Raw genomic sequence first — 26,400 nt, forward strand, 5'->3', positions numbered from 1 at the left:
TGAATAGAGCTTTCCTGTTTTTAATGGGGTTGCTTGTGTTAGAGTTCTTTGTATATTTTGAGGTATTTGTTTGCAAATATTATTTGATATTTTGTTTGCAAATATTTTTTCCCAGTTATATTGTGCTTTTGATTTTCTGAGCAAGTCTTTCACACAGTAGAAATCTTTAATTTTAGTAAGTCCACAGAATCCCTTGTTTTACTTTCTGATTGCTTTTTTTGTGTTGTGTTTTAAAACTACAAAGCTTGTGATCTGCATGACCAAACCCAAGCTCATGTCAATTTTCTTTTCTATTTTCTTCTATAATTATGAATAGTTTTGCATTTAAGATTTGTCTATGGATAATTTGGAGCTTCCCTGGTGGCTTGGTGGTAGAGAACCTGCCTGTCAGTGCAGGAGATGTGAGTTTGATTCCTGGGTTGGGAACATCCCCTGGAGGAGGAAATGGCACTCACTCCAGAATTCTTGCCTGGAGAATCCCATGGACAGAGGGGCCTGGGGGCTATAGTCTATGGGGTCACAAAAGAGTCAGCCATGAGTTAGTGACTAAACAACAACATGAATAATTTTGAGTGCATTTGGTGTAAGTTGTAAAGTTTGCATATACATTTATTTCATCCCATATGGTTTCCAGTTCATTGCTTTTAAGTTTTAGAAAATTTATGGGTTATTGTCTCCATTTCAGTTCAAATTTCCCCATTTTAAGGGATTAGCAGTTCTGCCTGCAGGAGCGCTGTCGCCCATGAAGTGGGAGGGAGGCATGACCTGCACCTCCCACACTGACCACAGGGTGGCGCTGAACTCACCTCTCCGACTCACAGCGCTTCTGCTTTCGGGTGGATTTGGCTCCCAGCGCCGCTGAGAGGAGCTGTGTCTTCTGAGGCACCGCAGGGCTTCCATCTGGAACTCCCGGGTCAGCGTCTCCGCCGACAGGAGCTCAGTTCCCTTACGACTTCCTGGGGTTTTGGCCTCAGGACAACACGGGGCTGCGTCAATGCTGGGTTGTTTGTTGACGACCCAGGCGACCCGGGGAGGAAAAGGTGAGGAAAATTGATAAGTTTGGAGTCTTTACGTGAATGACTGCTATTCTCAGATGATCCAGAGATCCAGAGGGACTTGGTGTGGAAAGCTGGGTTTTTAGTCAGTTTTGTGTGCAGTGTTGATGATGTCTAAGTTCATTCTTGGGTATGTGGTGTCCAGTTTTCCCAGCACTGTTTATTGTGGGGACTGTCCTTCCCCTTGGTGAGTCATTGGCCCCGTTGTCATAAATGAACAGACCCATCCGTGTGGGCTGAATTCTGGGCTGTCTGTCCTGTTCCTCTGGGCGATGTGCCTCTTTTTGTGCCAGTTCCTCACAGTTTTGGTGACTGTAGCTCCACCAAATGCAGTATGAAGTCTGGGAGGGAGATACCTTCTGCCTATTCTTTCTCACGGTCGCCTTAGCTTTTTGGGGTCTTTTGTCCACACAGACCTATTTGTGTGGTCTTTTGATCCACACAAATTTTAGGAGGATTTGCTCTTTTTCTGTGAAAAATTCCATTGGAATTTTAGGAGGGCTTGCCTTCACTGTGTACTTGTGGTAGAATGGACATTTTAACAATAATAATTCTTGCATTGCATGAGCAGGCTTATCTTTCCACTGATTTGTGTCTTCTTCAATTTATTCATCATTGTCTTGAAGTTTTCAGTATGCAGGTATCTAACATCCTTTGTTAAATTTATTCCTTGGTATTTTTTTCTTTTTGATGCAGTTGTAAATAGTTTTGTTTTTCTGTTTGATGGCTCATTATTAGTGTTTAGAAATGCAGTTGATTTGTATATATTGATTTTGCGTCTTTACTGAATTCATTTCTAATTTTTTTGGTGGAATGATGTGGAAGATTGGAATTCCAAAACTCCACTGTTTCTACAACACCCAGGTCATCCACAATACGGAAAACAGTGGCTCCTAACATGATTTTCCCACAGTGCCTCTCAAGTCCATGTGGACTTTGGGTGAACTGAATCTAGGTATGTCTTGGCCTCTATCTGGAAGTTTGATGCTTTCTCTGTTTTTCTGGAATGGTTTTGACGTGTTTTGAAAAGTAATTTACTTACCAGTAATTTCAAATGTACAGACAACTTTACAAACATAAAAGCAAATTTTGTACTTGATTAAATATATTCCTAAATATAGATGTTGACATTATTTAAAGTGGAATTGCTTTCATAAATTCTTTTTATTTATTGCTATGTATATATATAAGATAAATGTTTATGAATTGATATTTTTTCCTGTAACTTTGCTGAATTGGTTGACTAGTCAAATAATTTTTTGTTGTTTTGGTAAGTTTTATATGTAAGATGATGTGATCTGTATTCTGTGAATTTATATAGTTTTAATTTTTCCATTCACACATGAAAATTTTGTTTCTTTCCTTAAAACTCTAGGTTGAACTTCCAGTACCCTATTGAGTAACAGTGGTGAAGGTCAGCTTCCTGGCCTTGTTTCTGATTTCAGGAGTAAATCTTTCAGTTTTTAACAGAGCCTGAAGTTTGCTATAGCTTTATATATTATTCTTTTTAATATTGCACAAATATTCTTTTATTCCTACTTTCTTGAGTGTTTGTATCATGAGATAGCATTAGAGTTTGATTATAGTTTCTTCTGCAACAATTGATATGATAGTTTGTTTTTACATCATGTCCTTACAGTGGTTCACTGCATTGCTTAGTTTTAATATGTGCAACAACCTGACATTTTTGGTGTCAAGATACTTGCTTACGGGATCATCCATGCAATGTTCTGTTGGTTTCATGTTGCTCCAATTTTGTGGAGGATTTTTGTGTTCATAAAGTATGCTGGTGTAGTTTTACTTTTCTGATGTATTTGTGTGATTTGATTAGATTTTTCTTGGTGTTGGTTTGGAGGGTTAACATCAAGCCTGGGACTGGTGTGAGAGCTGGGTTATGGGTTATGGTTGCCGTTATGTGACTCTGCACATAGCAGCCCAGGTTGCCCTCCTGTGATATGCCTGTCCTGCCAGCTCCTGCCCAGCCCTCTAGAGACTCCTCAGTCCCCAGAGGACAAGGGTGACCACCCCCATTGGCATCCGTCCTGCCTCTGCCTGTCCATCCATCCTCCCTGAGTCAGGACACCACTTCCTCCGGGAGGCTCCTGGATTCTGGCCTTGGAGCACTCCCCACCCCCAACATGTCCCCACAAGCTGTGTTGACCTCCGGGATTTGTCACCTCAAGAGGCCCCAGGATCATGGACTCCCCTGGGTTGAGATGAGGTCACTGACCTGTGTGTGAGGAGGGAGCAGTCCTCATGGGGGAGAAGGCAAGATGAGAGCAGGAGACAGAGACGGGCAGGGAGAGACCTAAGACCGATTGACCACAGAACCTTCAAGAGGAGCCGGCACCCAACACCTGGATCTCAGGCTCCAGGCCTGAGAACAAGCATCCCCTGTTCCAATACCCACTCCCCCCAGGGTCTGGTATGTGTGATGGGGGCTCAAGAACAGATATCTGGCCTGTGGGGGAGGGACGCTGTGCTTGTTGAAACCCAGGATGGTCACTGGCCGCTTCCCCTCTAGACATAACCCCCACTCTTCCTGGGGGAGGAACCCAGGGTCCAAGAACCTTCCACTCTTCCCTGTTAAGGATACCTCTCCCCCACCCCCACTGGGCATCTCAGGCCTCAGAAAGAAGCCATAGTGTTGTGGTGACCATGGCAGTTGGCTGCAGGCCACCCTCATCCCACCTCCTGACCTGAGTGTGGCCATCTAAGTCACTCCCCCCCGACCCAGGTGCCTTGTTTTACAGGACAGGTCCTCGTGCTTCGTTCCTTTCCTGAAGGGGGGTATCCAGTGGGCAGTGGTGACTGAGGCCTGTCAATCTGGCCAGAGAGGTCCTCCCCAAGAGCCCAGGCACAGCTGGGCCAGGACAGATCCATCCCTTCCCTTCAGTATCCCTCGGAGTGAGGATAAGGCTCTAGTGACCCTCAAGAAGAGACATGACATCCAGAGGACTAGACCATCCACAGACCAGGGACTGAGTGTCCACCTCACTCCCTCAGAGAGAGCGATGTCTTCACGAGGTCTGCCAGACTGGCCTGTGTCCCCACAAACATCCAGCCTCAGGGAACCTGCTGCTGCTGCTGCTAAGTCGCTTCAGTCGTGTCCGACTCTGTGCGATCCCACAGACGGCAGCCCACCAGGCTCCCCCGTCCCTGGGATTCTCCAGGCAAGAACAGTGGAGTGGGTTGCCATTTCCTTCTCCAATGCGTGAAAGTGAAGTTGCTCAGTCGTGTCCGACTCTTCGCGACCCCATGGACTGTAGCCCACAAGGCTCCAGGGAACCAGGCAGACACAAAACCGCCTTGGGGGGGGGAGGGATGGGGGAGGCTGTGTTTATAGATCCTGCCTTCGGGAAAGGGAGCCGGCCTCAGGGAGGATGGACATGCTCCCTTGCCGAGCACTCACTGACCGTCCCACTGCCGTCACCCTGCCCTTCTCCCGCTCGCTGTGACCTCATTCGGAAACCCTCCTCTCTAGGCTCCAAGTACCCACACTTCCCAGCTCAAACCCATCTCTCTGCAGTTCAGTTTGCCCTTTTCCCGCGCCGGGTGAAGAAGAGTGTGAACGCCTACACTGTTGTGTTCAACAGTGTGGGCGGGGCTTCCCTTCTCTTCCTGGCTGGCGTCTAGCTTACACCGCGTGGTTTCCGCGTGGTTTCCGGGGATGCGGGGCTTGGTGCCGCCCTGCAGGGAGCAGCCCTGACACCTGTGCCTGCAGCGCCACCTGCCGGTGTCTTCGTCCTCCCGTTGGGCACAGTCTTCCCCCTCCCTCTGCTGCCTGGGATTATCTGTCTCCTCGTTGTCGAGTGATCAGTTTCTTGCCCCCACCCCCTTCACCCCAGCTCCACACCCCTCTGGCAGAATCAGGGATGATCCAGGACCCTCCCTGGGCTTCCCTTCCGGGATCGGCCCCGTGTTCGGTCGGGATGCTCCGCCCTCACCAGGCTCCGACTGCATGAAGAGGGCAGGATTCAGGCCTGCTGCGTGCACTGCTGTGCGTCCTGCTGTATACACAGGCATGCATGACCCTTCCCCAGGACATGGGAAAGGCAGCCCTCCCCTATGTGGGGAGATGTGACTGACCACAGGGTGGACGTCAGCTCTTGGCTCAGGGCAAGGACAGCCGGGTGCTCGCTCCTGGGACCCTTTCCAACCCAGCCTGACTCTGAGCTGGCTTTGTTCCCTTCCTGTTGTCCATCTGTTGGCCTCGCTCTGTGAGCAGAGCAGGGCAATGTGGTCAGTGGTCACAGGCTGAGGCACATGGACGCTGGCTGACCCATGTGCCCCGCTGCTGACCACACGGATCGGGCACTGCACCAGGGCCTGTTTGGTGTGGGGTCACATGCCCGCAGAGAGGCCATGCCTCTGCTCTCGGCTCCAGAGTTCACCTTGAGTCTGACAGGAGTGTCCCTGCTCCCTGGGCCTTGCTCCAGGCTGCTCTGTGCTGATGGCATGGTGCATGGTGGGGCTTCCTGAGTCTCCCGTGGGGGTTGGAGGCTGAGGTTGGGCACATCATGGCCCCATGTTGCTGTGACAGACCCCAATAAATCCTGCACCTCAGGACTCAGGTGGTCTTCCTGAGCTGCCACAGCAGAGGAGGATGGACCCTGCTCCACACCTCTGTCCTCACTGAGTTTAATCTGCATCCTTCACCATAACTAACCCCAAGTATAACAGCTTCAGGGACTTTTGGGAGCCTCCAAGAAAAGCAGCTTGGAGGGGGTCTCTGAGACCCTGACTCTGTAGTTGGGGTCACAAGTGGGGGGTCTTGGGCCCCTGGAATCTGAAGAGCCCCTCTACCAGGGGAAGGCCAGGAGACCCCAGGTGGTAGTTAGCTGAGTCCAGGGTCCTCCTGGGTATGAGGCATCCTGGCCCCTTGTATCACCAAGAGGCTGGCTCCCTCCTCCCCTCAGCCCCCAGGCCTGGTCCCTGCTTCTGAGAAATTTGCTAGGGTGGGGTCCTGGTGCCACAGGTGCCCCCATGCTGTGGCCTCCTGAGTCTCCAGGGAGGATAAGGAGAGAAGACTTGTCCACAAGAAAGGGAGCTTCTGTCAGAGCAGAGCCTGGGGCTGCCGCACCCCCACCTCCACCACCCCACCCCAGGTGCACGGGGCAGGACCATGAGAGTGAGGCTCCTTCCCCCCAACACATGCAGGACACATGGGACACTGTTCATTGGACCTTCACTCAGTGTTAAAACCTCCCACGCAGGCCTGTTGGGTGAGAGACACCATTTAAAAACTATTAATGGGGTAGAGTGGGCTGGGAGGAAGCACCCAGGGGGGTGAAGCTGGGGTGGGGCAAGTTGGAAAGTCACCCAAGGACACACTCTCCCTGGAGTGACCCCCCAGGTGAGCCCAGGTGGAGGTGGATCCCTCTAGTCAGAGCCCTCACAGGTCAGACATCACATTCTGGGCCCTTGGGGGACAAGTATCCAAGCATCCCCAGTTCTTCTCTACACCTGCTGCAGTCAGGGCTGGCTGTCTTCATCTTCTTTTTTATTAATATTTTATTTGCATTTTTGGAGAAGATTTAGTTTCACAAGAAACACTGATTTTTTTTGTTCCACACAAAAGTTTTAAAAATAGAGAATCTATTATCTTGGAAGAATAGAAGAAGTCTCTTTGGCAAGCAAGGGGCAATTCAGATTAGAGGAGCTAGTGAGGCAAGTTATATGCAGGAAGTTCCGATTGATCCAGTTGTAGGAATAACATGAATGTCTTCTTGTCTAGTGGTGTAAAGGTCCTAATGGGCTGTCTCAGCTTGAGACTGGTAACACTCACAACTGAGCCTCTAGGGTCCCATGTGCTGTGGACACAGGGCTGGCTCACTCTCCGGGAGGCTGCGTCTGTTCACAGAAGCCACCAAGCAGCTCCCAGCCGCCGCATCCTGTCGTGACTCGTGAGGGCACGGACCTCTGCTCCCGCTCCTGCTGGGCTGACTTCTTCTTGGTCTTCTCCACTCCGCTGACAGGCTCTTTAACTCTGGGTTTTTCTTTACACGCAGGTGGATCCATGGCTTGGCTTCTGTAGACTTCTTAGTCAGCACTGACCTGGATGGGACAGAAGAAGGTTGATCTCTGGGCCTGGAGTCTGAGCCCGCCACTGCCTGTCTTCTTCATGGCCAAGTTCTCACCCCTTCCCAGCAGGCCTCTTGGGGGCCAATGGGATGGGGTGTCCACGGTAGGAGCAGGAGTCCATGACTGGATGGGGGTGCCCACACCAGGACTAGAGGGTGTGTCGGGAGCTGGAGGCCATGGGGCAGGCAGAAGGGCTCCCACCGATCTTGTGGGTCCACACATCACAGCTGTAGGCCCACACACAGTGCACCAGGCTGTCAATGGGACCAGTCCAGCCTGTGCAGGTGCCTGACCACCAAGTGGTCAGTACAGAATATGCACAGGGAGCCCTGGCAAAGCTCCCACACTTCCAGGAGGACACTCAGCATGGTCCCTGGAATCACTGGGAGGTCAGCCTACAGGGTGCCCCACCCAACCTCACTAAGTTACAGTAAGAAACAAAAGTCGCCTTGTGCAGGAAGACAGAATGTCAACAGACTGAGCACTGTCCTGAGGAAGGCAGGCTGGTGTCTGGGAACTAGGTGCTATAGTGGGGGTGAATGGGGGGCTCCCAAATGCTATGTCCATGACATGACCCCAGAATCTGTGAATGGAACCTTATTTGGAAGTAGGTCTTTGCAGGTATAACTGGTTATGGATCTGGAAATGAGGTCATCCTGGATTGGGGTGGCCCTAAATCAAAGAGGGCATCCTTCTAACAGATGCAGACACAGAGGAGACACCAGGTGAAGATGGAGCTAGAGATGGGAGGAAGGGGGTCACAAGCCCAGGGATGCCTGGAGCCCAAAAAACTGGAAGAGGCAGGAAGGACCCTCCACTGGAGCCTCTGGAGGGAGCGCAGCACTGGGACACCCTGACCTCAGACGTCTGGTCTCCAGGGCTGAGAGAGGACAGGCTTCTTTTGTTCTGAGCCTCTGTGTGTGCTCATTTGTCACCGCTGCCCCAGGAAGCTCGTGAAGTTGGTGGGAAGTGCCCTGCCCTGATCTAAAGCCTCCTTCCCATTAGGGGCAGCCCCCTGCACCTATGCTGTTTTCACTAAACATGAGGTTCATGCTGAGCCCCAGCTCCGCTTCTGGGCACTGGCATTTGCAGGGTGAGGGCAGATACCACCACGTGACCAGCCCCCAGCTGGGTGCCAAGTCTCTAGTGAGCTTCCCTGGGGGGGATGGGGATGGGGGTGACTGTCAGGGTTCTGCCCTTCATCACTGGGGGAAGAGATACCCTAGACACCCTCGAGGGAGGAGGGGCATGAAGGGTTGTGAGTCACTGGCTCAGGGCTCTTCCCACCCCTGCATCCCCACTGTACCCCGAGGCCTGTCTCAGCTGTGAGCACACCAGCCTGGAGCCTCCTAGCAAGTCCCCGAGGTGAGGTGGCCCAACAGACCCACCCCCTTCCTCCATGTCTAGCAGGTGGGACATCCCTTCTCCTTGCCACTCCAGGAGCAGTTCTGGAGCCGATCTGTGAGTGGTTCTGGGGTTTGCAGGCTGAGCCCCTGTTGCTGTGCTCCCCACATGAGCATCCAGAGCAAACTGTCAGCCCTGCTGCCTGAATGCCCCCCCCCAATATTGTCAGGAAAGGATCAGGTGGTTCTGGAGCAGCATCTGAATCCTCCTTTAATAGAGGTGTCCTTGTTCACAACCCTCTAACCCCCACCTTTAGCAGGAGGTAACAAAGGTCTTTAAGGTAAAGGGTCCAGAGAGAAGAGGAAGCTACAAACAAAACCAGCTGGAACCAAGATGGCAAGGAATCTTGACTTCCAACAGACCCCGAGTCTCACTGTATGTTGATTTTACTATATTATTGATGTAGGAGATAGATGGGCTCCAGATTAGACATTTATAACTGGCCTCCTGTTTGCATGTCATGGGACACAAAGAAGTGGGCTTCAGGGTGGATACTTACAACTGTTAGTATTTCTGAGAGAAGAGAGAGGTGGGCTTCAGTCTAGATATTTACAATCAGCCTCCTGTTTGCCCTCCGAAATGGAAGTAACAACAGAGTGTAAATAGCCAATGTTTGTCTCTTGTAAACACCTTACAGTAATAGTCACAGCAAGGACAAAGAGGGGACAAAACCCTGTATGTGTAAAGGATTCAGGGATCTGTGCCCCTCACTCTTTTGGGACAAGGGAGACACTACACATGCACAGAAAGGCCTCTTGTGGGTCAAAACTCAAAAGATAATTCCAGGCCATAATGAGTCTTGCTCCTCCCAGAAACCTTCACTTCAAGATCCATCTTGGCTGAAGGGTGAGTGTGCACCCAGGGGTAGGTCCCAGGGTAGGTCAGATGTGGGGAAAGAAACCAGGTAATTGGCCTGAAGGAAGACAAAGACCCGGAAGAAGCTCCTCCTCACTCGGGGGTTCGCCCACACCCTTTCTCTGCTGTGCTTCTATCTTAACAAACCATTTCTCTAGGTGCTGTACCACTTGTTGTTTTTCTATGTCTCTAATAATTTTATACCTGCATTTACAGTTTCTGCCTCTGTGATAAATATATTTTTCACTGGGGGCAAAGATCCAGGGAAAAATAGCTTCTAGCCTTTAGCCCTTGTTGGTCTGGTGGCTAGGATTCCTGGTTCTCATCCAGGCTTTCCAGGTTCAATTCCTGGGCAGGGAATTTAAGATCTCACTTGACCTCACTGCTCGCTGCTAACTCGATCGTTATACTAAGTGACACACCTCCTGGTGGCCATGACCCAACGTGAAAAAAAGTGAAAGTGAAGTCACTCAGTCATGTCCGACTCTTTGCAACCCGATGGACTGTAGCCTGTAGCAGGCTTCTCCGTCCATGGGATTTTCCAGGCAAGAGTACCAGAGTGGGTTGCTATTTCTTTCTCCAGGGGATCGTCCTGAACCAGGGATTGAACCCAGGTCTCCCGCCTTGCAGGCAGACACTTTACCCTCTGAGCCACCAGGGAAGCTTCATAACCCAACATGAAGAACCAAACAAAGGTAAAAAGGAGATGGTACCACTGACTTGGAAAAATCCTGCCCTTCCCTCAGACGCACCTGCCTCCTCAGATTAGTCTCACTCCTCCTCCCTTTTCTTTACTGTTTAAAACCAAACCATGTTCTCCAGGAGGGCAAGAAGTGAGCTGTGAACTTAGTTCCTGCTTTTCTGTTCTTTGACCACTGAATAAAGCCTGTGCTGTGTTGGCCTCAGCTTTGGTTGTATAATCACCTACTTGAACCTGAATGGAAAAAGGAAACCTCCTTGTTGAGACAGAGACCCCCTAGCCAGGGTAGGGCCTGAGCAGGGTCCATAGCACTTAACTTGGTGACAACCTGTGAGGGGATGGTGGTATCTGCCTGGGGTGAGTGGAGGGCACCTACAGCTGCAGCACCAGCTCCATTTACAGTGTGGCCCCTCATGGGCCTGGACTATGTGCTCTCATCCCCACACTCCTGACACGGCCTGACAGTCTGACTTGGTGACACTGGCTGCTGGGTGTCCAGTTAGGATGGACCCAGAAGCAGCACTTGGAGCCAGATCAGACATGCCTTTTCACAGGCTGTGGACGTACTGGGTTTTAGGACTCTGTGTCTAGAAAATAAACAGAGCTGCTAGAAGCTGATGTGTGCTCTGGACTTGAAATCCATGTGCAGGGCAAGAGTTCCCACCGGACCTTGACTTAGAAGCTTCTGCACAGGTGATTGGAGAAGGCACTGGCACCCCACTCCAGTACTCTTGCCTGGAAAATCCCATGGACAGAGGAGTCTGGTAGGCTGCAGTCCATGGGGTCGCTAAGAGTCGGACACGACTGAGTGACTTCACTTTCCCTTTTCCCTATCATGCATTGGAGGAGGAAATGGCAACCCACTCCAGTGTTCTTGCCTGGAGAATCCCAGGGACAGGGGAGCCTGGTGGGCTACCGTCTATGGGGTCGCAGAGAGTCAGACACGACTGAAGCGACTTAGCAGCAGCAGCAGCAGCACAGGTGATGTCCACATCAGTGCTTCCTTGCCAAGTTCTCCAGGCCTCCTTGGTGGGCACAGCGGGACTCACACGCCATGGGATCCCTGATCCAGAGCCTGAAGGGCCAGTGCTGGCAGAGCTTGGGGACGAGAGTGGTCACTCCACCAACACTTCTCAATTCCTCCTCCCTGGGGACCCAGGAGAGGCAAGGCCAACGGCACAGGCCAAGCTCGATGCACTTCTCCATGGGGCCCCCAGGCCCTGCTCTGCTTACTCAGGCCCACCGTCTGCCCCTCCTGGTGCCCAGGTCCCACAGATTCACATTCCTCGTGTGGACATCCAAGTACACAAGTTGCCCCATGTCCCCTTCCCACACGGGACAAATCCCCGCCCCGCCCCGCCCCGGCCCTGCTTCTCCCTAATGACGGGCTTCTCCTCACTTGTTCTGGGTGAGAAGAGGGCCGAGGGGGAGGCTGGTCTGTCCCCAGTGCTTCCTGGGGGTCCAGAAACAGGACTTGGGGGACATGGGGGGCTGCTGGGCCTTGAGGTCTGGATGCTTCTGGGTGTGGGATGAACCACCACTGCCCCATGGAGCCTGCTCCCTCTCAAATTCAGGAAACAGGAGGACCCACCAAACTGACCCTACCCCAGGCTTTGCTGCAAGTCTGCTCACATTTGCTCTCTGGATCCTGAAGCATGTGGGAAATGGCCTGTGAGTCCCATACTGATGGTGTTCTGTGGAATTTCCATGAGACCTCTTTCTGCCCTGTTCTGAGCAAATTACTCATCAATCCATGCTACCACCCCAAAAGCAGACTGGGAGGCTGAGGCTCTGAGAAGCCAAGTAACCCACAGAGTGGGGTCTGTGCCCATTGCCCACCCTGGTGACTGCCCATTCACAGCACGTTCACATTTCTCACTTCTGGGGGCCAGCTCACTGAGCCTCCTCTTAGGGGGATTCACTTACCTCCTTTTACCAGGACTTGTCTCACATCCTGTCTCTGGGATCATCCACAAGGCTTGTCACTCTCAAGCAGGGTTTGGTCTTGTTGAGTCCTGCACCAAGGCCACAGAAGAGGAGTCCAGAACCAAGGTCACCTCTGAAGCTGACTGAGCCCCTTTGTAACTGTTGCCAAAAGCCCCTGATCATCACTAACAAGCTTCCTGACTCCCAACTAGGCAAAGATGCCCACTCCAGTAAACATCCTATAGTGCTCCAGCCAATTACCTAACGCCGACCTTCCAGCAGGAATTTTCTTTGTCTTGAGGCTATAAAAATTGGATACTAACCCACAAAAATTGTCAGCTTTCCCTGGTCTGTCAGGAGGTCAGCCTGCTGCACTCTTAGTGCCCACTTTATCTCTGCTCGCTGTTCTTAATAAAAACTCATTCCCTTCTGAAATGCTCTGTGTCTGGAAATTCTTTTCCAACTCGCACTCAGACTACTTCAACAAGTCTCACATCACCAGGGCCACTTTCCCGGATCACGCTCACCACCTGCTTGCTCATTCCCAGCTCAGGCCAGAAAGGTCCCTTTGGGCCCTGAGCCCCCGGCTCTGCCTAGGCGCCCTATCCCCTCTGGTCTGGCCCTTCCCAATCATGTCCCCTGCAGAGTCACCAGGAGCTCCCACCACCCCTGGGCAGGCTGTCTGCTGTGTCCTGGGGAGGCCTCTGTAGTGTCCGGTGGAAGAAACAAGAGGTACCCATGAGGCCGCCCACACCAGCACAGCAACCAGCACCCACCTACTGACCTCTTCACTCTGGATGGGCCCAGGTGGAGTTCAGGGGCCCCCAGCATGTCCCTGTTCTCATCCCAGTGCTGCCCACAGGGGAGTCACTAAGTTACTCTGTGCCTGGTGCACAGAGAGGCTGCTCATTCACACACTCCTCCCAGGAGCACGGGGTTCTCACGGGCAGGCTCCTCCAACGATATGGGGCTTACCTGGGCAGGTACCCCTGCAGGGCTCAGCACCCAGGAACCATACATGAGCCCTCATTGCAGAGCACCCCCAGCCTACCTGTTGGACAGATCTGCCCTTGAGCCCCTCAGAGCAGGACCTGAGGTAACAAACAGCAGCTTCTGGACAGGTCTGTGACCCTGGGCCTCACTACGTGTGGCCTCCTTCCAGTGGATCTTCCAGAGGCTTCCATAGCACCTGGGCACTGGGCCTCTGTTTCCACCCACCACCCCTCCTCTCCCTGACACCTGGGTTCCTCTCATTAGGAGATGGTCTTCTTGAAATTCTCTCCCACTCGTGGGCCAGATAAAATGATTAGAAAACAAGCCAGAGCTGTGACCCTGTGTCTATCCTGACCCTTAGGACCCACACCTGTTCCTGGAAACTTGACCAGCACACAGAGGCCCGTTTTCTGAAACCACAAACCTGGATGGGCAATGATTGGCTTACCTGGCCAGCCTGCCCTTTACCATGTGCCTGGGTTGAGGTTTATATATACCCCCTCGAGGCAGCAAGAGTGCCTGCAGCTGTGCTTGACGCCATCTTCTCTGCTATCAGAAGCCGCGGGGCCAGCCTGGCCAGAGAGAGAGTGAGGGGCCATGACTTTTCGAGGGGTCCAGTCTGTGTAGGGCTCTGCTGGACCTTCCACAGGAGTTGCTAGGCTGCCACTTGCTAAGGAAGAGGACGTGTCGCCTGTACCTGCTGTTGGAAGTCTTCCCATGCAGAGGTGAGGAAGCAAGAAAACAGGCTAGTGGGAGCAGGACAGGAGGGGTAATTCAGGTAGGAAAATGGAAAGCTTGCAGAAGAGCATCCAGACCAGGACCGTCCTGCCTGGCCTGTAGGAGTCAACTTGGCAAGGGTGCTGTCACTAGGGTGACTCCAAGCCCTTTCCTCCAGCCTTTGAGGTCTTTGCACATATTCGAGTGTTTTACCTGGGTAGGGTGGAGGAGGTTCAGGAGCAGCTAGCCTGGGGGTCAGCCAGCATTTACTTAGAGATGCCTTCGTGGCATCTCCCAGCTTCCCACTGAGGATATTCCTTGGGAGTGGGAGGGTGGAGGAAGGGGTGGGGAGGGGGTGGCTGCACATGAACAAATCCCCATCCCTGGCCATCTTCAGAATTGTTATCTGTGTAGCAAGCGTCCTAACTGGGTTTTCACCTGTGTAACTGGTGGGTTCTTAATGAGCAATGTGAACAGTGACATTAAATGTCCTCAGTCAGGACTGAGATATTACACCACATGTACACGTGTAAGAACCTGGGAGGTGTGTGCAGCTAGTGCCCCAGGGACAGGTTTCAAACTTGACCCCTCAGCATTCTGGTGTCCAGCCACTGCTTTAGGATTTTGGGGGGAGCCCAGTGCTGACTCCAGGTGTTCTGTAATCCGGCCTCCATCTGCCTTTAGCGAGACCCACACTTCTAGGATCCTACAGAGCAGGGTCTGTGTGACTGCCCTGTGGCTTCTCTAACAAACGACCACAAGCTGGGTGATTTCAAACAACAGGAGTTCATCCACCCCCAGTCTTGGACTTGAGACGTCTGAGATCATGGTGCTGCAGGGCTGACGTTCCTCCACAGGCTCCAGAATAGAGTCCTTCCTGCCTTTTCCAGCTTCTGGGGCTCCAGGGGTCCCTGGGCTTGTGGCCCCCTCCCTCCCATCTCTGCCTCCATCTTCACGAGGCCTCTCCACTGTGCCCTCTTTTGTAGCTTATAAGGACTCTGTTAATTGGATTAAAGGTCACCCTAACCCTAGATGACCTTAACTTGAGATCCTTTACATCTCCAAAGACCCTTTTCCCAGATATGGCCCTGTTCATGTGTTCTGGGGGGGCACATCTTTTGGGGCCCCCATTCTCTGTGTATAACATAACGCTCATTTTAGGAGACCACCACAGTCCCATATAGACTGGCACCAGACAGTTGGGAAGATCCCCTGGAGAAGGAAAGGGCTACCCACTCCAGTATTCTGGCCTGAAGAATTCGTGGACTCTATAGTCCATGGGGTCGCAAAGAGTCAGACGTGACTGAGCAACTTTCACTGGAGAGAATGAGGACCTTGGAATCACCTGGAACAGATCAAGGCCTGGCTTCATCAGGTGAGGAGGGGAATCATAAGGAGGAGAGAGTCATGGTCTTGTTTAGGCTTCAAAAAGACCATGTTGGGGTGGGATGTGAGATGCACCAGGGCAGGGACCTTTGTCAGGGCCTGATGGAGGGATTAGCAGGGCTGTGTGTGTAGAGCGGAATTTGTGTGGAGGTTGGCCATATGCTTTGGAGGAGGAGCTGACAGTCACAGAGGCACAAGGAACTGGGAGCCTGGGAGGCCTCTGTGTTACTGAATCAAACTTGAGTCCACACACCTGAGTGCAGTAAAGCCAGTCTCCTGACACAAGTTGGGGTGAAGGAAAGTACAGCATTAATTGTAAAGGCACCAATACGTGGAGGACAGGTGGCTCATGCTCTAAACCCTGAACTCTCCCAAAGGTTTCAGCAAAGCAGTTGTACAGGCCACATGAGGGAGGTGGTCACAGCGTATGTGATTTGCTGGTGCACAGTTCTCTGGTTGGTGACGTAACAGGGGGCCAAAGTCACAAATTCTCAGGCACTGGAAGCTCTGGGGACTACATGTTCATGCTCACCAAGTAGTTAAATTCTTCCATTTGATGGGGGTTTTAGCATCTATAAAGCAACGCAGGGAGTGTGCATTAGATACTGTTACCTCTGTATTTCAGAGAGGAGCTACAGCAGAGAATATGGGATGGGGTCTGCCCTGGGAAGACTCCATAGACTCCTGCTTGGTTACACCAGGTGTCTGGGTGCAGCAGCTGGGGAAGTTAGGGCTGCCTCCTGAGTGTGGGGTGCAGCAGGATCACAGTCCTCTGAGAGGCCTGTTAGCCCCCAAGGTGAGATGGGGAGGCAATGGATGGACAGATGCATCTGGCCTGGGGGAGGGATCCAGGCTGGAAATGTCATTGGAATCATCGCAGGGAGGAAGACGAAAGGCCAGGAGCAGGCAGGTAGGTTATAGCACTGACGTGCAGGTGATGGTGGTCCTGTTGGAAGCAACTCAGAGCCAGAAAGAATGGTGGTCAGGGGCTCAGCTTCATTCCCTTGTTTTTTGCTAATCTGTAACTTCCCACTCCTACAGTGAGGAACCTGGCCCCCACCATCTGCTATTTGTCAGTTCATTTCTCCTCTTCAGATTGAATGTACAGTGGTCTCAGAAATGCTAGCTACCACACTCTAGAAAGAACTCCATAAAATGAAGCCCAGTGTTTATGTGTAGGTCATTTTGCCTTTTGTGTGTAGACTGCATTCATTTCCAAAGCCAAAACATTTTGCCCCATCTCCTACAGTGAGATTTTTTTCTGAGCATTTCTAATATAGTTAGGTTCTGTTGCATTGTGTATTCCATCCTGTGACATGCCTACACTCTAAATAACTAAACTTGAATAGATTATAACTGATTCCTTGGGCTATACAAATCGATGAGCATAGACAAATGCATAGTGACAGGTGTCCATCCTAAAGCATCACAGGGAGTACTTCAACCCCATTCAGCAGATGATCTTATCATCTATGTAGCTTAGCTTTCCCTAGAATGTCATAAATGGGGTCACATTGTGTGCTGTCTCTTCAGACTAGATTCTTTCACTGAGCCATATGCATGTGAGATTTAATCATGTCTTTCAAGGGTTGGTGATTCATTCCTTTCTACTGCTGAGTAATACTCCACTGCATGTGTATGGGAAGAAAAACAATTTTCACTCTGCTCTTCCATAATGAAAGGGCTTCTCTGATAGCTCAGTTGGTAAAGAATCTGCTTGCAATACAGGAGACCCTGTTTTATTCCTGGCTCGGGAAGATCCACTGGAGAAGGGATAGGCTACCCACTCCAGTATTCTTGGGCTTCCCTTGTGGATCAGCTGGTAAAGAATCTGCCTGCAATATGGGAGCCCTGGATTCAATCCCTGGACTGGGAAGATCCCCTGGAGAAGGGAAAGGCTACTCACTCCAGTATTCTGGCCTGGAGAATTCCATGGACTGTATATTCCATGGGGACACAAAGAATCGGACACGACTGAGTGACTTTCACTTTTACTTTTCATAATAAAAGGCAAATTACCAGGAGAAAAAACAGAAGCATACCTCCTCTATGCTTCCCTGGTGGCTTAAAGGTAAAGAATCCGCCTGCAATATGGATTTGATACCTGGGTTGGGAAGATCCCCTGGAGAAGGAAATGGCAACCTACTCCAGTATTCTTGCTTGGGGAATCCCACGGACAGAGGAGCCTAGTGGGCTACAGTCCATGTGGTTGCAGAGTTGAACATGACTTAGTGACTAAAACAACAACAAATACCTCCTGTATACAAGGGAGCTACCAAAGAAAACTGAGTCATTCCTTGAAATGTCCTAAGCCATCACCTTAAATACCATCTTCAGCTAAAAACTGAAGTAAGACCTTGGGGAATGGGACAAGCCACTTATGGAAGATTATCATGCAAAACACAGTAAAGAAGGATATGATTGTTTGCAAATTTAAGCCAGGACCTCTCCATTAGTAAGTTGAGTCCTTTTATTTTCTGATGCAAACAGGGACAACCCTTAAATGCAGAGATTTCTCTGTAAATGTCCCTCACAAAGGGCAATTGCTATTTAGTTTCCTGAGATTCCTCTCCCTCCACAGCCCCCAAGCAGACTTAAGAAATCCTCACACCAGAGAGGCATATTTTGGGATGGCATATTCTACTTGCCTTGACATGGATATACCCCAATTTACTTATGCATTCATCTATTGAAGTATGTCCTGATTTCTTCAAGTTTTTAACTGTTATGGATAGTGCTGCTGTGCTTAAGTCCATCTTTGTTTGCATTTGGGCATGGATTTTTCAAAGCCGTTCCCTAAATACTGGAAGTACGATTGTTGGATCCCAAGGTCAGGTTTGTTTAGCTTTGGAGAAAACTGCCCAGTTATGTTACAAAGCGGCTGTGCATACAACCCACCAGCAGTGAGGGAGTGTTCCTGTTGTTCCTTACCCTCTGGCAATTGATATTGTCATATATTTAGAGTTTAGTCCTAATTTGTGTGGTGTGATATCTCGTGATTTTAATTTGTAATTCTCTAATGGTGTATGATGTTGAGCATGTTTTTGTTTTTTACCATCTGTATATCTTTTATTTTTTATTTTTTGGCTGGGTGTCTGTTCAGATGTTTACTTATTTTCTATGGGATTTTTCAATAGGTCTTTGTCTATTTTGAGTCCAAATTCTTTATCGGATATAAATTTTGCAAATACTTCTCTCCCAGCTTGTGGCTTGTCTTTTGATTTTCTGAATAAGGTCTTTTAGAATTGACATCTTTAATTTTCTAAAGTTTACAATATTTTTCTTCTGTGGACTGACAGCTTGTGTGTTAAAACTCAAAGCTTATGATATACAGGTCACACCCATGGTCATGTAGATTTTCTATGTTTATGTCTACAATTTTGATAGTTTTGAATTTTATATGTCTATTAATAAACCTGAGTGAATTTGGTGTCTACAGTTCATTCTCTGTTTCAAGTTAATCCTTAACATTCATTCTCTACTGTTTCAAAGTTAATTGTCTCCACTAAGCTGTGCATGCCTGAGTGAGGGAGGCTTGATCTCCAGTTCTCATTGGCTGGCAGGGAACAAGGAGCCCGCCTCCTGACCCTCTTGCACTCCAATGAGAATTCCCTCTCTGACAGAGCGCCTGGATGGGTGTGGCCACTGACAGGACTCTGGTCTCCTCAGGACCCACTTGGGTTTCATCTTTGGGACATTGTGGGGTTCAGTTCAGGCTGACAGGAGTCTGGTTTCCTCAGGACTCACTGGGACTTCAGCTTTGCGAAATTTGTGGGGTTCAGTTCAGGCTGACAGGAGTCTGGTTTCCTCAGGACCCTCTGGGGCTTCAGCTTTGGGAAATTTGTGGGATTCAGTTCAGGCTGACAGGAGTCTGATCTCCTTAGGACCTGCTGGGGTTTCTGCTTTGGGACATTGTGGGGTTCAGTTCAGGTTGACCGGAGCCTAGCCTCTCAAGATGTGCTGGGGTTTTGGCTTTGGGACATTGTGGGGTTCAGTTCAGGCTGACAGGAGCCTGGTTTCCTCAGGACCTGCTGGGGATTCAGCTTTGGGATATTGTGAGGTTCAGTTCAGGCTGATGGGAGTCTGGTCTCCTCAGGACCCACTGGGGCTTCAGCATTGGGACATTGTGGGGTTCAGTTGAGGCTGACATGAGTCTGGTCTCCTCAGGACCCACTAGGCTTTCAATTTTGGGACATTGTGGGTTTCAGTTCATGCTGACAGGAGCCTGGTCTCCTCAGGACCCACTGGGGTTTCAGCTTGGGACACTGTAGGGCTCAGTTCAGACTGATGGGAGTCTGAGCTCCTCAGACCCACTGGGGCTTCGGCTTTGGGACATTGTGGGGTTCAGTTCAGGCTGACAAGAGTCTGGCCCCTCAGGACCCGCTGGGGTTTTGACTTTGGGACATTGTGGGGTTCAGTTCAGGCTGACAAGAGTCTGGCCCCTCAGGACCCGCTGGGGTTTTGACTTTGGGACATTGTGGGGTTCAGTTAAGGCTGACAGGAGCCTGGTTTCCTCAGGACCAGCTGGGAGATGGTGCCCTTGAAGGAAAAGGTGAGTAAAATTGGGGAGGAGGTTTCTGTGTGTGGCTATTGCAGAGTGTGTCTGTCTTCAGAGGACCCAGGACTGTCAGGGCTTGATGTGGAGAGTTGTGGGTTTAGTCAGTTTTTGTGATATAGGACGGTGTCCAGTGTTCTTTGGTGTGTGGTGTCCATTTTCCCCAGTGTGGCTTATTGAGGGGACTGTCCTTTTCCTTCAATAAAAGGAAGGGGGTGTATGTTCTTGGCTCCTTTCTTGTCAATTAACTCACCATGTGCCTGTAGATTTATTTCTGGGCTCTCTTGTCTCTGTGCCTATTTCTGTGCCAATTCTACACGTCTTGTGGTGCCTGTAAGTGTGTAATGTAGATTGAAGTCAAGGAGGGAGATGATACTAGCCTGTTCTCCTTTCTCAGGGTCACTTTGGCTCTTCTGGATTCTCTGTGGCTCCACACAGATGTTAAGATTGTTTCTGTTTCTGTGAAAAATGTCATTGAAATGTTGGTAGTGATTGCATGAATGTGTGTGTTGCTTTGGTTCGAATGGATATTTTAATGGTATTTTCACCCACAAGCATGGGATATCTTTTTGTGTCTGTTCAGTTTAACTGATAAATGTCTTGTAGTTTTTAGCTTCAGGTCTTTCAAGTCCTTGGTTTAATTCCTAGTTTTGCGGGGAGATGCAGTTGTAAGTGGGATTATTTTCTTAATTTTTCTGAATAAGATCTTTCAGAATAGATCTCTTTAATTTTATAAAGTCCACAATATTTTTCTCTTGTGGACTGACAGCTTGTGTGTTAAAACTCATGGTATACAGACCAAACCCAAGGTCATGTAGATTTTCCGTGTTTATGTCTACAATTTGATAGTTTCGAATTTTAAATGTTTGTTAATAAATCTGAGAGATTTTGGTGGCTACATTTCATTCTCTAATGTTTCAAGTTGATAAGTATTTTGGAGAAGTTTTCAATACTTGGCTCCATTTCAGTTTGAATTTCCATAGTTTAATGGAGCTAGCAGAACTGTTCTCAGGGGGCGGGGTCTCCACTAGGCTGTGAGGGAGACTTGCTCTCCATGTTCTCATTGGCTGGCAGAAAAAGAGGAGTCCGCCTCCCTGACCCTCCCCTGACCCGCAGGGGGAGTTCCCGCTCTGACCAAGCTCCTAGCTCCAGGTGGCTGCTATCAGGAGTCTGATCTCCTCAGGACCCATTAGGGAGTCAGCTTTGGGACATTGTGCGGTTCATGCTGACAAGAGTCTGGTCTCCTCAGGACTTGCAGGGAGGTGATGCCGCTGAAGGAAAAGGTGAGTAAAATTGGGGAGAAGATTTCTGGGGGTGGCTGATGATGAGGGTGTCTGTCTTCAGAGGACCCAGGACTGTTACGGCTTGTTGTTGAAACTTGGGGCTTTTAGTCAGTTTTTATCTGTGGTATAGGATGGTGTCCAAGTTGTTCCTTGGTGTGTGGTGTCCATTTTTCCCAGCACTGTTTATTGAGGGGACTGTCCTTTCCTGGGTGTATGTTCTTGGCTCTTTTCTTATGAATTAACTGACCATGCTCCTGTAGGTTTACTTCTGGGCTCTCTGTCTCTATGCCTGTTTCTGGGCCAATTCCACACTTTGTGGTGCTTTTAGCTGTGTCGTGTAGATTGACGTTTGGAAGATGTGTCCAGGCTTTCTCCTTTCTCTTGGTCACTTGTGGCTCCACACAGATGTTGACTGTTTTTGTTTCTGTGAAAAATGTCATTGAAACGTTGGTAGGGATTGCATGAATGTGTATGTTGTTTTGGTTAGAATGGACATTTTAATGGTATTTTCACCCATGAGCATAGGATATCTTTTTGTGTCTGTTCACTTTAATTAATGAATGTCTTGCAGTTTTTAGCTTGCAGGTCTTTCAAGTCCTTGGTTAAATTCCTTGTTTTGCAAGTGATGCAATTGTAAGTGGGTTTATTTTCTTAATTTCTCTTTCTGATAGTTGATTATTAATGTAGAGAATCACAAATGATCTTACAGTTTTACTGATTTTTTTTTTTTTTGGCCATGTGATTTGGCTATGGGATCTTAGTGCCCTGACCAAGGATCAAACTCATACTCCCTGCAGTGGAAAGGCAGTCTTAACCACTGGACTTCCAGAGACTCCCTGAATTCATATTTTAGTTCTGACAGTTGTTTTGATAGTTTTATGTGGAAAACTAGAATTGAGAAATCTCATGGTTTCAGCTCTATCAGGGTCATCCATAGCACCCAAGACTTGGTGGCTACTAATATACCCTTCCTATGGTGACTTATAATACCACGTGGACTCCTACAAGGCAATTAGCATCACCACTTCAGTTGAATTTGGTCTGGTTAAGTCTTGGTCCCTATTGCAGTGTTTGATGTCATTTCTGATTTTCTGACATGTTTGGTTTATTTTTTGACTTACATGGTTTATTGAAAGGTAATTTACTTTCTAGCAAATTTCAAATGTTTCAGCTTTAAATAGCAGTACAAATTTTCGGTCTTCACACTAAAACTGCAGTGTTTTACCAAAAACAGGATCACTTTCCCAGGTAACCAACATGTAACCCCCAAATGGGGGATAATTATGGTTTCCACATTACAATCCTAACCACAGGACCACTTCAACTTTCACCAGCTGCCCAAGCTTTGTGCAAATATCTTTCTGTATTCTAGTGCAGTTTTATTTTTCTGGAACCATCACTGGAGCTTTCCCCATGTTAAAAACCTTCATGGATTTAAAGTGTACAAGATGAGTGTGATCTGGGTGGCTTTTTTCTGTATGGTTTCTTTCACTGAGGATGTTTTCAGTGCTTTTCCATGTTGTAACATGTATCATTATTTTTTGTTGTGATTAAAAACATAGAGCTTTATCATTTGAATCATTTTAAGTATGCACCTCTATAGCATTAACTGCATTCGCATTGTTGTAAAAATGTCCTCACCATTCATCTCCAGAATCTTTTCATTTTCCTCAAGTGACTCTGTAACCATTAAACACTAACTAATAACACAGTGGGTATTATGCTACCTAAGGTGAAATGTGGGTTGAGGATTATCAGGGTTGCCATAATAAATAAGGATAGTTTTCTTTCTAAGCATAATAGGGATGATATTAAATGGGATTGGTATATTAGTAATCCTAATACCTTTATTAGGATTGTAAATGCTGTAAATGCTATGATGATATTTATATAGACTAAAGACACTTGGTCATTATGAATTTAATCATAATATAATGAGTCAAAATCATTTTGTTTTAAACTAAATATCATTCAGTTCATTCTAACCCTTTTTGGGTTCATTCATAGGCTAGGCTTACTGCTAATAATAGAATTAGGAAGAGGGCTATGGTAAGTATGGTGTTTGTATTATTTGTGATGCCCAAGGAAAAGGTAAAAGGAGTGCAATTTCTAGATTGAAGAGGAGGAATGTAATGGCTAGGAAACTTTTATGGGGAAGGGAAGATGGGCTGATCCTATGGGGTCAAATCCACATTCATAGCGGCTTGTTTTTTCTGAGTAAACAGTTGGGGGAGTCAAAATGCAATAATAACAATTAATGCGGCTGCAGTTAGGTATGTCAATAGTGTTAATATTAGATTAATTTTTTTTTGGTTGTACCAAAACTAATTGACTGGAAGTCAATTGTATTGTTTAATACTAAAAGAATATGAGCCTCAGCAACAGATAGATACATAAAGGAATCATCATACCACGTTTATGAAATAACAGTTTCAGCAGTTTCAAAGTCAAAATGGTTAGATGTAAAGTGCAATTTTAATTGACATAAACAAATGACAAAGGTTGATCCAATAAGTACATGTAATCCATGAAATCATGTGGCTATGAAGAAAGTTGAGCCATATACTCCATCAGAAATGGTAAATGATGTTTTGTAGTACTGAGGCTTGCAGAGGTGTGAGATAAATGCCAGGGTGATTGTGATTAAAAAAAGTTTGAAGTATACGCTTTTGATTTCCTTCTGTGAGGCTGTCATGGGCTCAGATGATTGATACCCCAGAGGCTAATAGTACAGAGGTATTCAAAAGTGGAACTTCTAAGAGATTGAGAGGGCAAATTCCTGTAGGTGGTCAACACCTGCCTAGTTCAGGTGTTGGAATGAGGCTTGAGTGATAAAAAGCCCAAAAGAAGCCTATAAAAATTAGACTTCTGAAATAATGAAATAATCCATATCAAAGTCCTTTTTGAATAATTGGTGTGTGATGAGGTTGAAAAGTACTTTCTTGAATGATATCTCATCACCATTAATATATTGTAGGAATATTAGTTAATAGGTCAAGTAGGAGTTATGTTGTTGAGTTAAAATGAAATCATATTAGACCAGATATTATTAGAAGGGCTGAGAAGGCCTGTAAGTGGTCAGAGGCTAGGGTTTACTATATGATAGGCATAGGTTTGGTGGATCATGATGTGTTGTCAAGTAAAGAAAGGCTTACTAACAGCATAAACACATAGGCTTGAATTATAGCAACAGCAAATTCAAGAATGGTTAATAAAGCAAGGATAATAAATAAGGGCTGTGGTGGTGCTGATGCTTATTAGTGTCAGAGTAGCTCCTCTAGTTAGGTGAATTAGCAAGTGTCCTGGTCTAATGTTGGCTGTTAGTCAAACAGCTAAGGCTACTTGTTGGATAAATAGGCTAATGGTTTTGATACTAACTAGTATAGGGATTAAGGAGTTTGGAGTCCCTTGAGGTAAAAAGTGGGCTAATGATGCTTTAGTTTTATTGCAAAAGCTCATGACTGCAGTTCCTGCTCGTATGCCTAGATTAACTGATAATTGTGTAGTTGGTGTAAATGAGTGTGGTAACAATCCTAGTAAATTTATTGACCCAGTAAATGCTATTAATATTACTGCTCAAGTTTGTCCTTTACGATTATGAATGTTTATTATTTGCTTTGATGTAAGTTGGACTAACCACTGTTGAAGAGATATCAGACGATTATTAATTTGTTGGTTGCTGCTGCTAAGTCGCTTCAGTCATGTCCAACTCTTCGCGACCCCATGGACTGCAGCCTACTAGGCTCCTCTGTCCATGAGATTTTCCAGGCAAGAGTACTGGGGTGGGGTGCCATTGCCTTCTCCGATTTGTTGGTTAGATGTTTGGAAAAACATGCTCAGGAATATAATGACTAGGATGACAATAGGGAATCCCATAATTGTTGGGGTAATGAAAGAGGCAAATAAATTTTCATTCATTTTACTTCTCAAGGGGTGTTTTGTTTTTGTGTTTTTGTAGATGTAACTTCTGGGTTTGAGTAATTGTATTTTGAAAATTTCAATTGAAATATAATAAATAGGATGAAGAACATTGATAAAATAGTAATATATCATGTTGATGTATCTAACTATGTCATACCATTAGGGGGACTATTATTTCCCAATCTCCAACCTAAAAGGTTAGTGCTAGCTTAGCTTCTTAATGAATCTATAGTATTGATGCAGGTCATTTTTCAAAGTGTTTCAGCAGTACCAATTCAAGGAAAATTGGTATAGAACTATGATTTGATCCATAATCTTCTGAACATTGTCCATAATACAGGCCTGATTGGGTTAAGAGTTGCTTGATTTAGACGCCCTGGGATTGAATCTGTTTTTAGTCCTGGAGAAGGCACAGCTCATGAGTGTAGCACATCTTCTGAGAAAATTAACATTCAGATAGCTATCTCTTTAGATAAAATGACTCAATTATTTACTTCTGATAGTCACAATTCCCCTGGCTTTAACTCTGATATTGGAATTATACTGGAGTTGAAATTCAAGTCTTCATAATCTGTATGTGCATATCTTCAGTATCATTGGTGACCTATAGTTTTTACTGTACGGGATGGATTGTTAATTTTGTCTATTATGTGTAAAATTTGTAAGGATGGAAGGGCAATTAAGATAATAGCTTGTAAGATTGTTCAGATAGTCTCTACTTCTTGTGTGTCTATTGTGCTAGTGTGTGTGAGTTTTGTTGTCAGCAAAAGTACTAATGAACCAATTAAGAAAACAATTACTAACGTGTTTTCATGAAAGTGTGACAATTCTTCTATGGTGGCTGATGTTGCATACATCCTTTATAAAAATTAACTTAAAATGGACCTAGGCCTAAATGTAAAATACAAAGCCAGAAAACTCTTAGAAGGTAACATAGGAGAAAATCTAGAAGACCTGGGGTTTGGCAATGACTCTTTAGGTACAGCACCAAAAGCACAATCCAAGAAATATATACTATTTAGATTGAGCTTCATTAAAATTAAAACACTTTGTTCTGTAGAAGACACTTTTGAGAGATGAGATGATGAGTCACAGACTGGGAGAAAGTATTTGCAAAAGACATATCTGACAAGAACTATATCCTAAATGTACAAAGAACTTTTAGATCCCCCAAATAATGAAACAACATAGTTTTTAGAATGGACAAAAGATCTGAACAAACACCTCACCAAAGGCTATATACAGATGAAAAATATGTATATGAAAGGAAACTCAAAGTTATATATCATCAGAAATTTGTAAATTTACATGATGAAATACCACTCCACGCCTATTCAGTTCAGTTCAGTTGCTCAGTCGTTTCCGACTCTTTGTGACCCCATGAATTGCAGCACGCCAGGCCTCCCTGTCCATCACCAACTCCCGGAGTTTACCCAAACTCGTGTCCATCGAGTCAGTGATGCCATCCAACCATCTCATCCTCTGTCGTCCCCTTCTCCTCCTGCCCCCAATCCTTCCCAG

General features: G+C 47.4%; 1 protein-coding gene, 1 long non-coding RNA gene and 3 pseudogenes across 2 annotated transcripts in view; 2 read left to right on the forward strand and 3 right to left on the reverse strand.

Annotated features, from left to right (window-relative positions):
- The first annotated feature begins 8,057 nt into the window (after positions 1–8,057).
- LOC145534398 (uncharacterized) lies at positions 8,058–12,459 on the forward strand. Its single transcript, XR_014074560.1, has 2 exons — positions 8,058–10,093; positions 12,038–12,459. It is a non-coding gene; the product is annotated as an uncharacterized LOC145534398 (long non-coding RNA).
- A 6,279-nt stretch (positions 12,460–18,738) lies between these two features.
- Positions 18,739–26,400, forward strand: part of SETBP1 (SET binding protein 1) — an 890,090-nt gene continuing 882,428 nt past the window's right edge. The window contains exon 1 of the mRNA XM_081561785.1: positions 18,739–19,672. The gene's annotated coding sequence lies outside the window, so the exon portion shown is untranslated. The remainder of the gene's footprint in view (positions 19,673–26,400) is intronic.
- Positions 23,334–24,084, reverse strand: LOC145534257 (cytochrome c oxidase subunit 3-like; annotated as a pseudogene).
- LOC145534258 (ATP synthase F(0) complex subunit a-like) lies at positions 24,090–24,925 on the reverse strand (annotated as a pseudogene).
- On the reverse strand, positions 25,124–25,736 carry LOC145534259 (cytochrome c oxidase subunit 2-like; annotated as a pseudogene).

This window comes from Giraffa tippelskirchi, chromosome 14 (genome assembly GCF_054371585.1).
Source record: "Giraffa tippelskirchi isolate mGirTip1 chromosome 14, T2T-mGirTip1v1.2.pri, whole genome shotgun sequence".
Classification (NCBI taxonomy): Eukaryota; Metazoa; Chordata; class Mammalia; order Artiodactyla; family Giraffidae; genus Giraffa; species Giraffa tippelskirchi.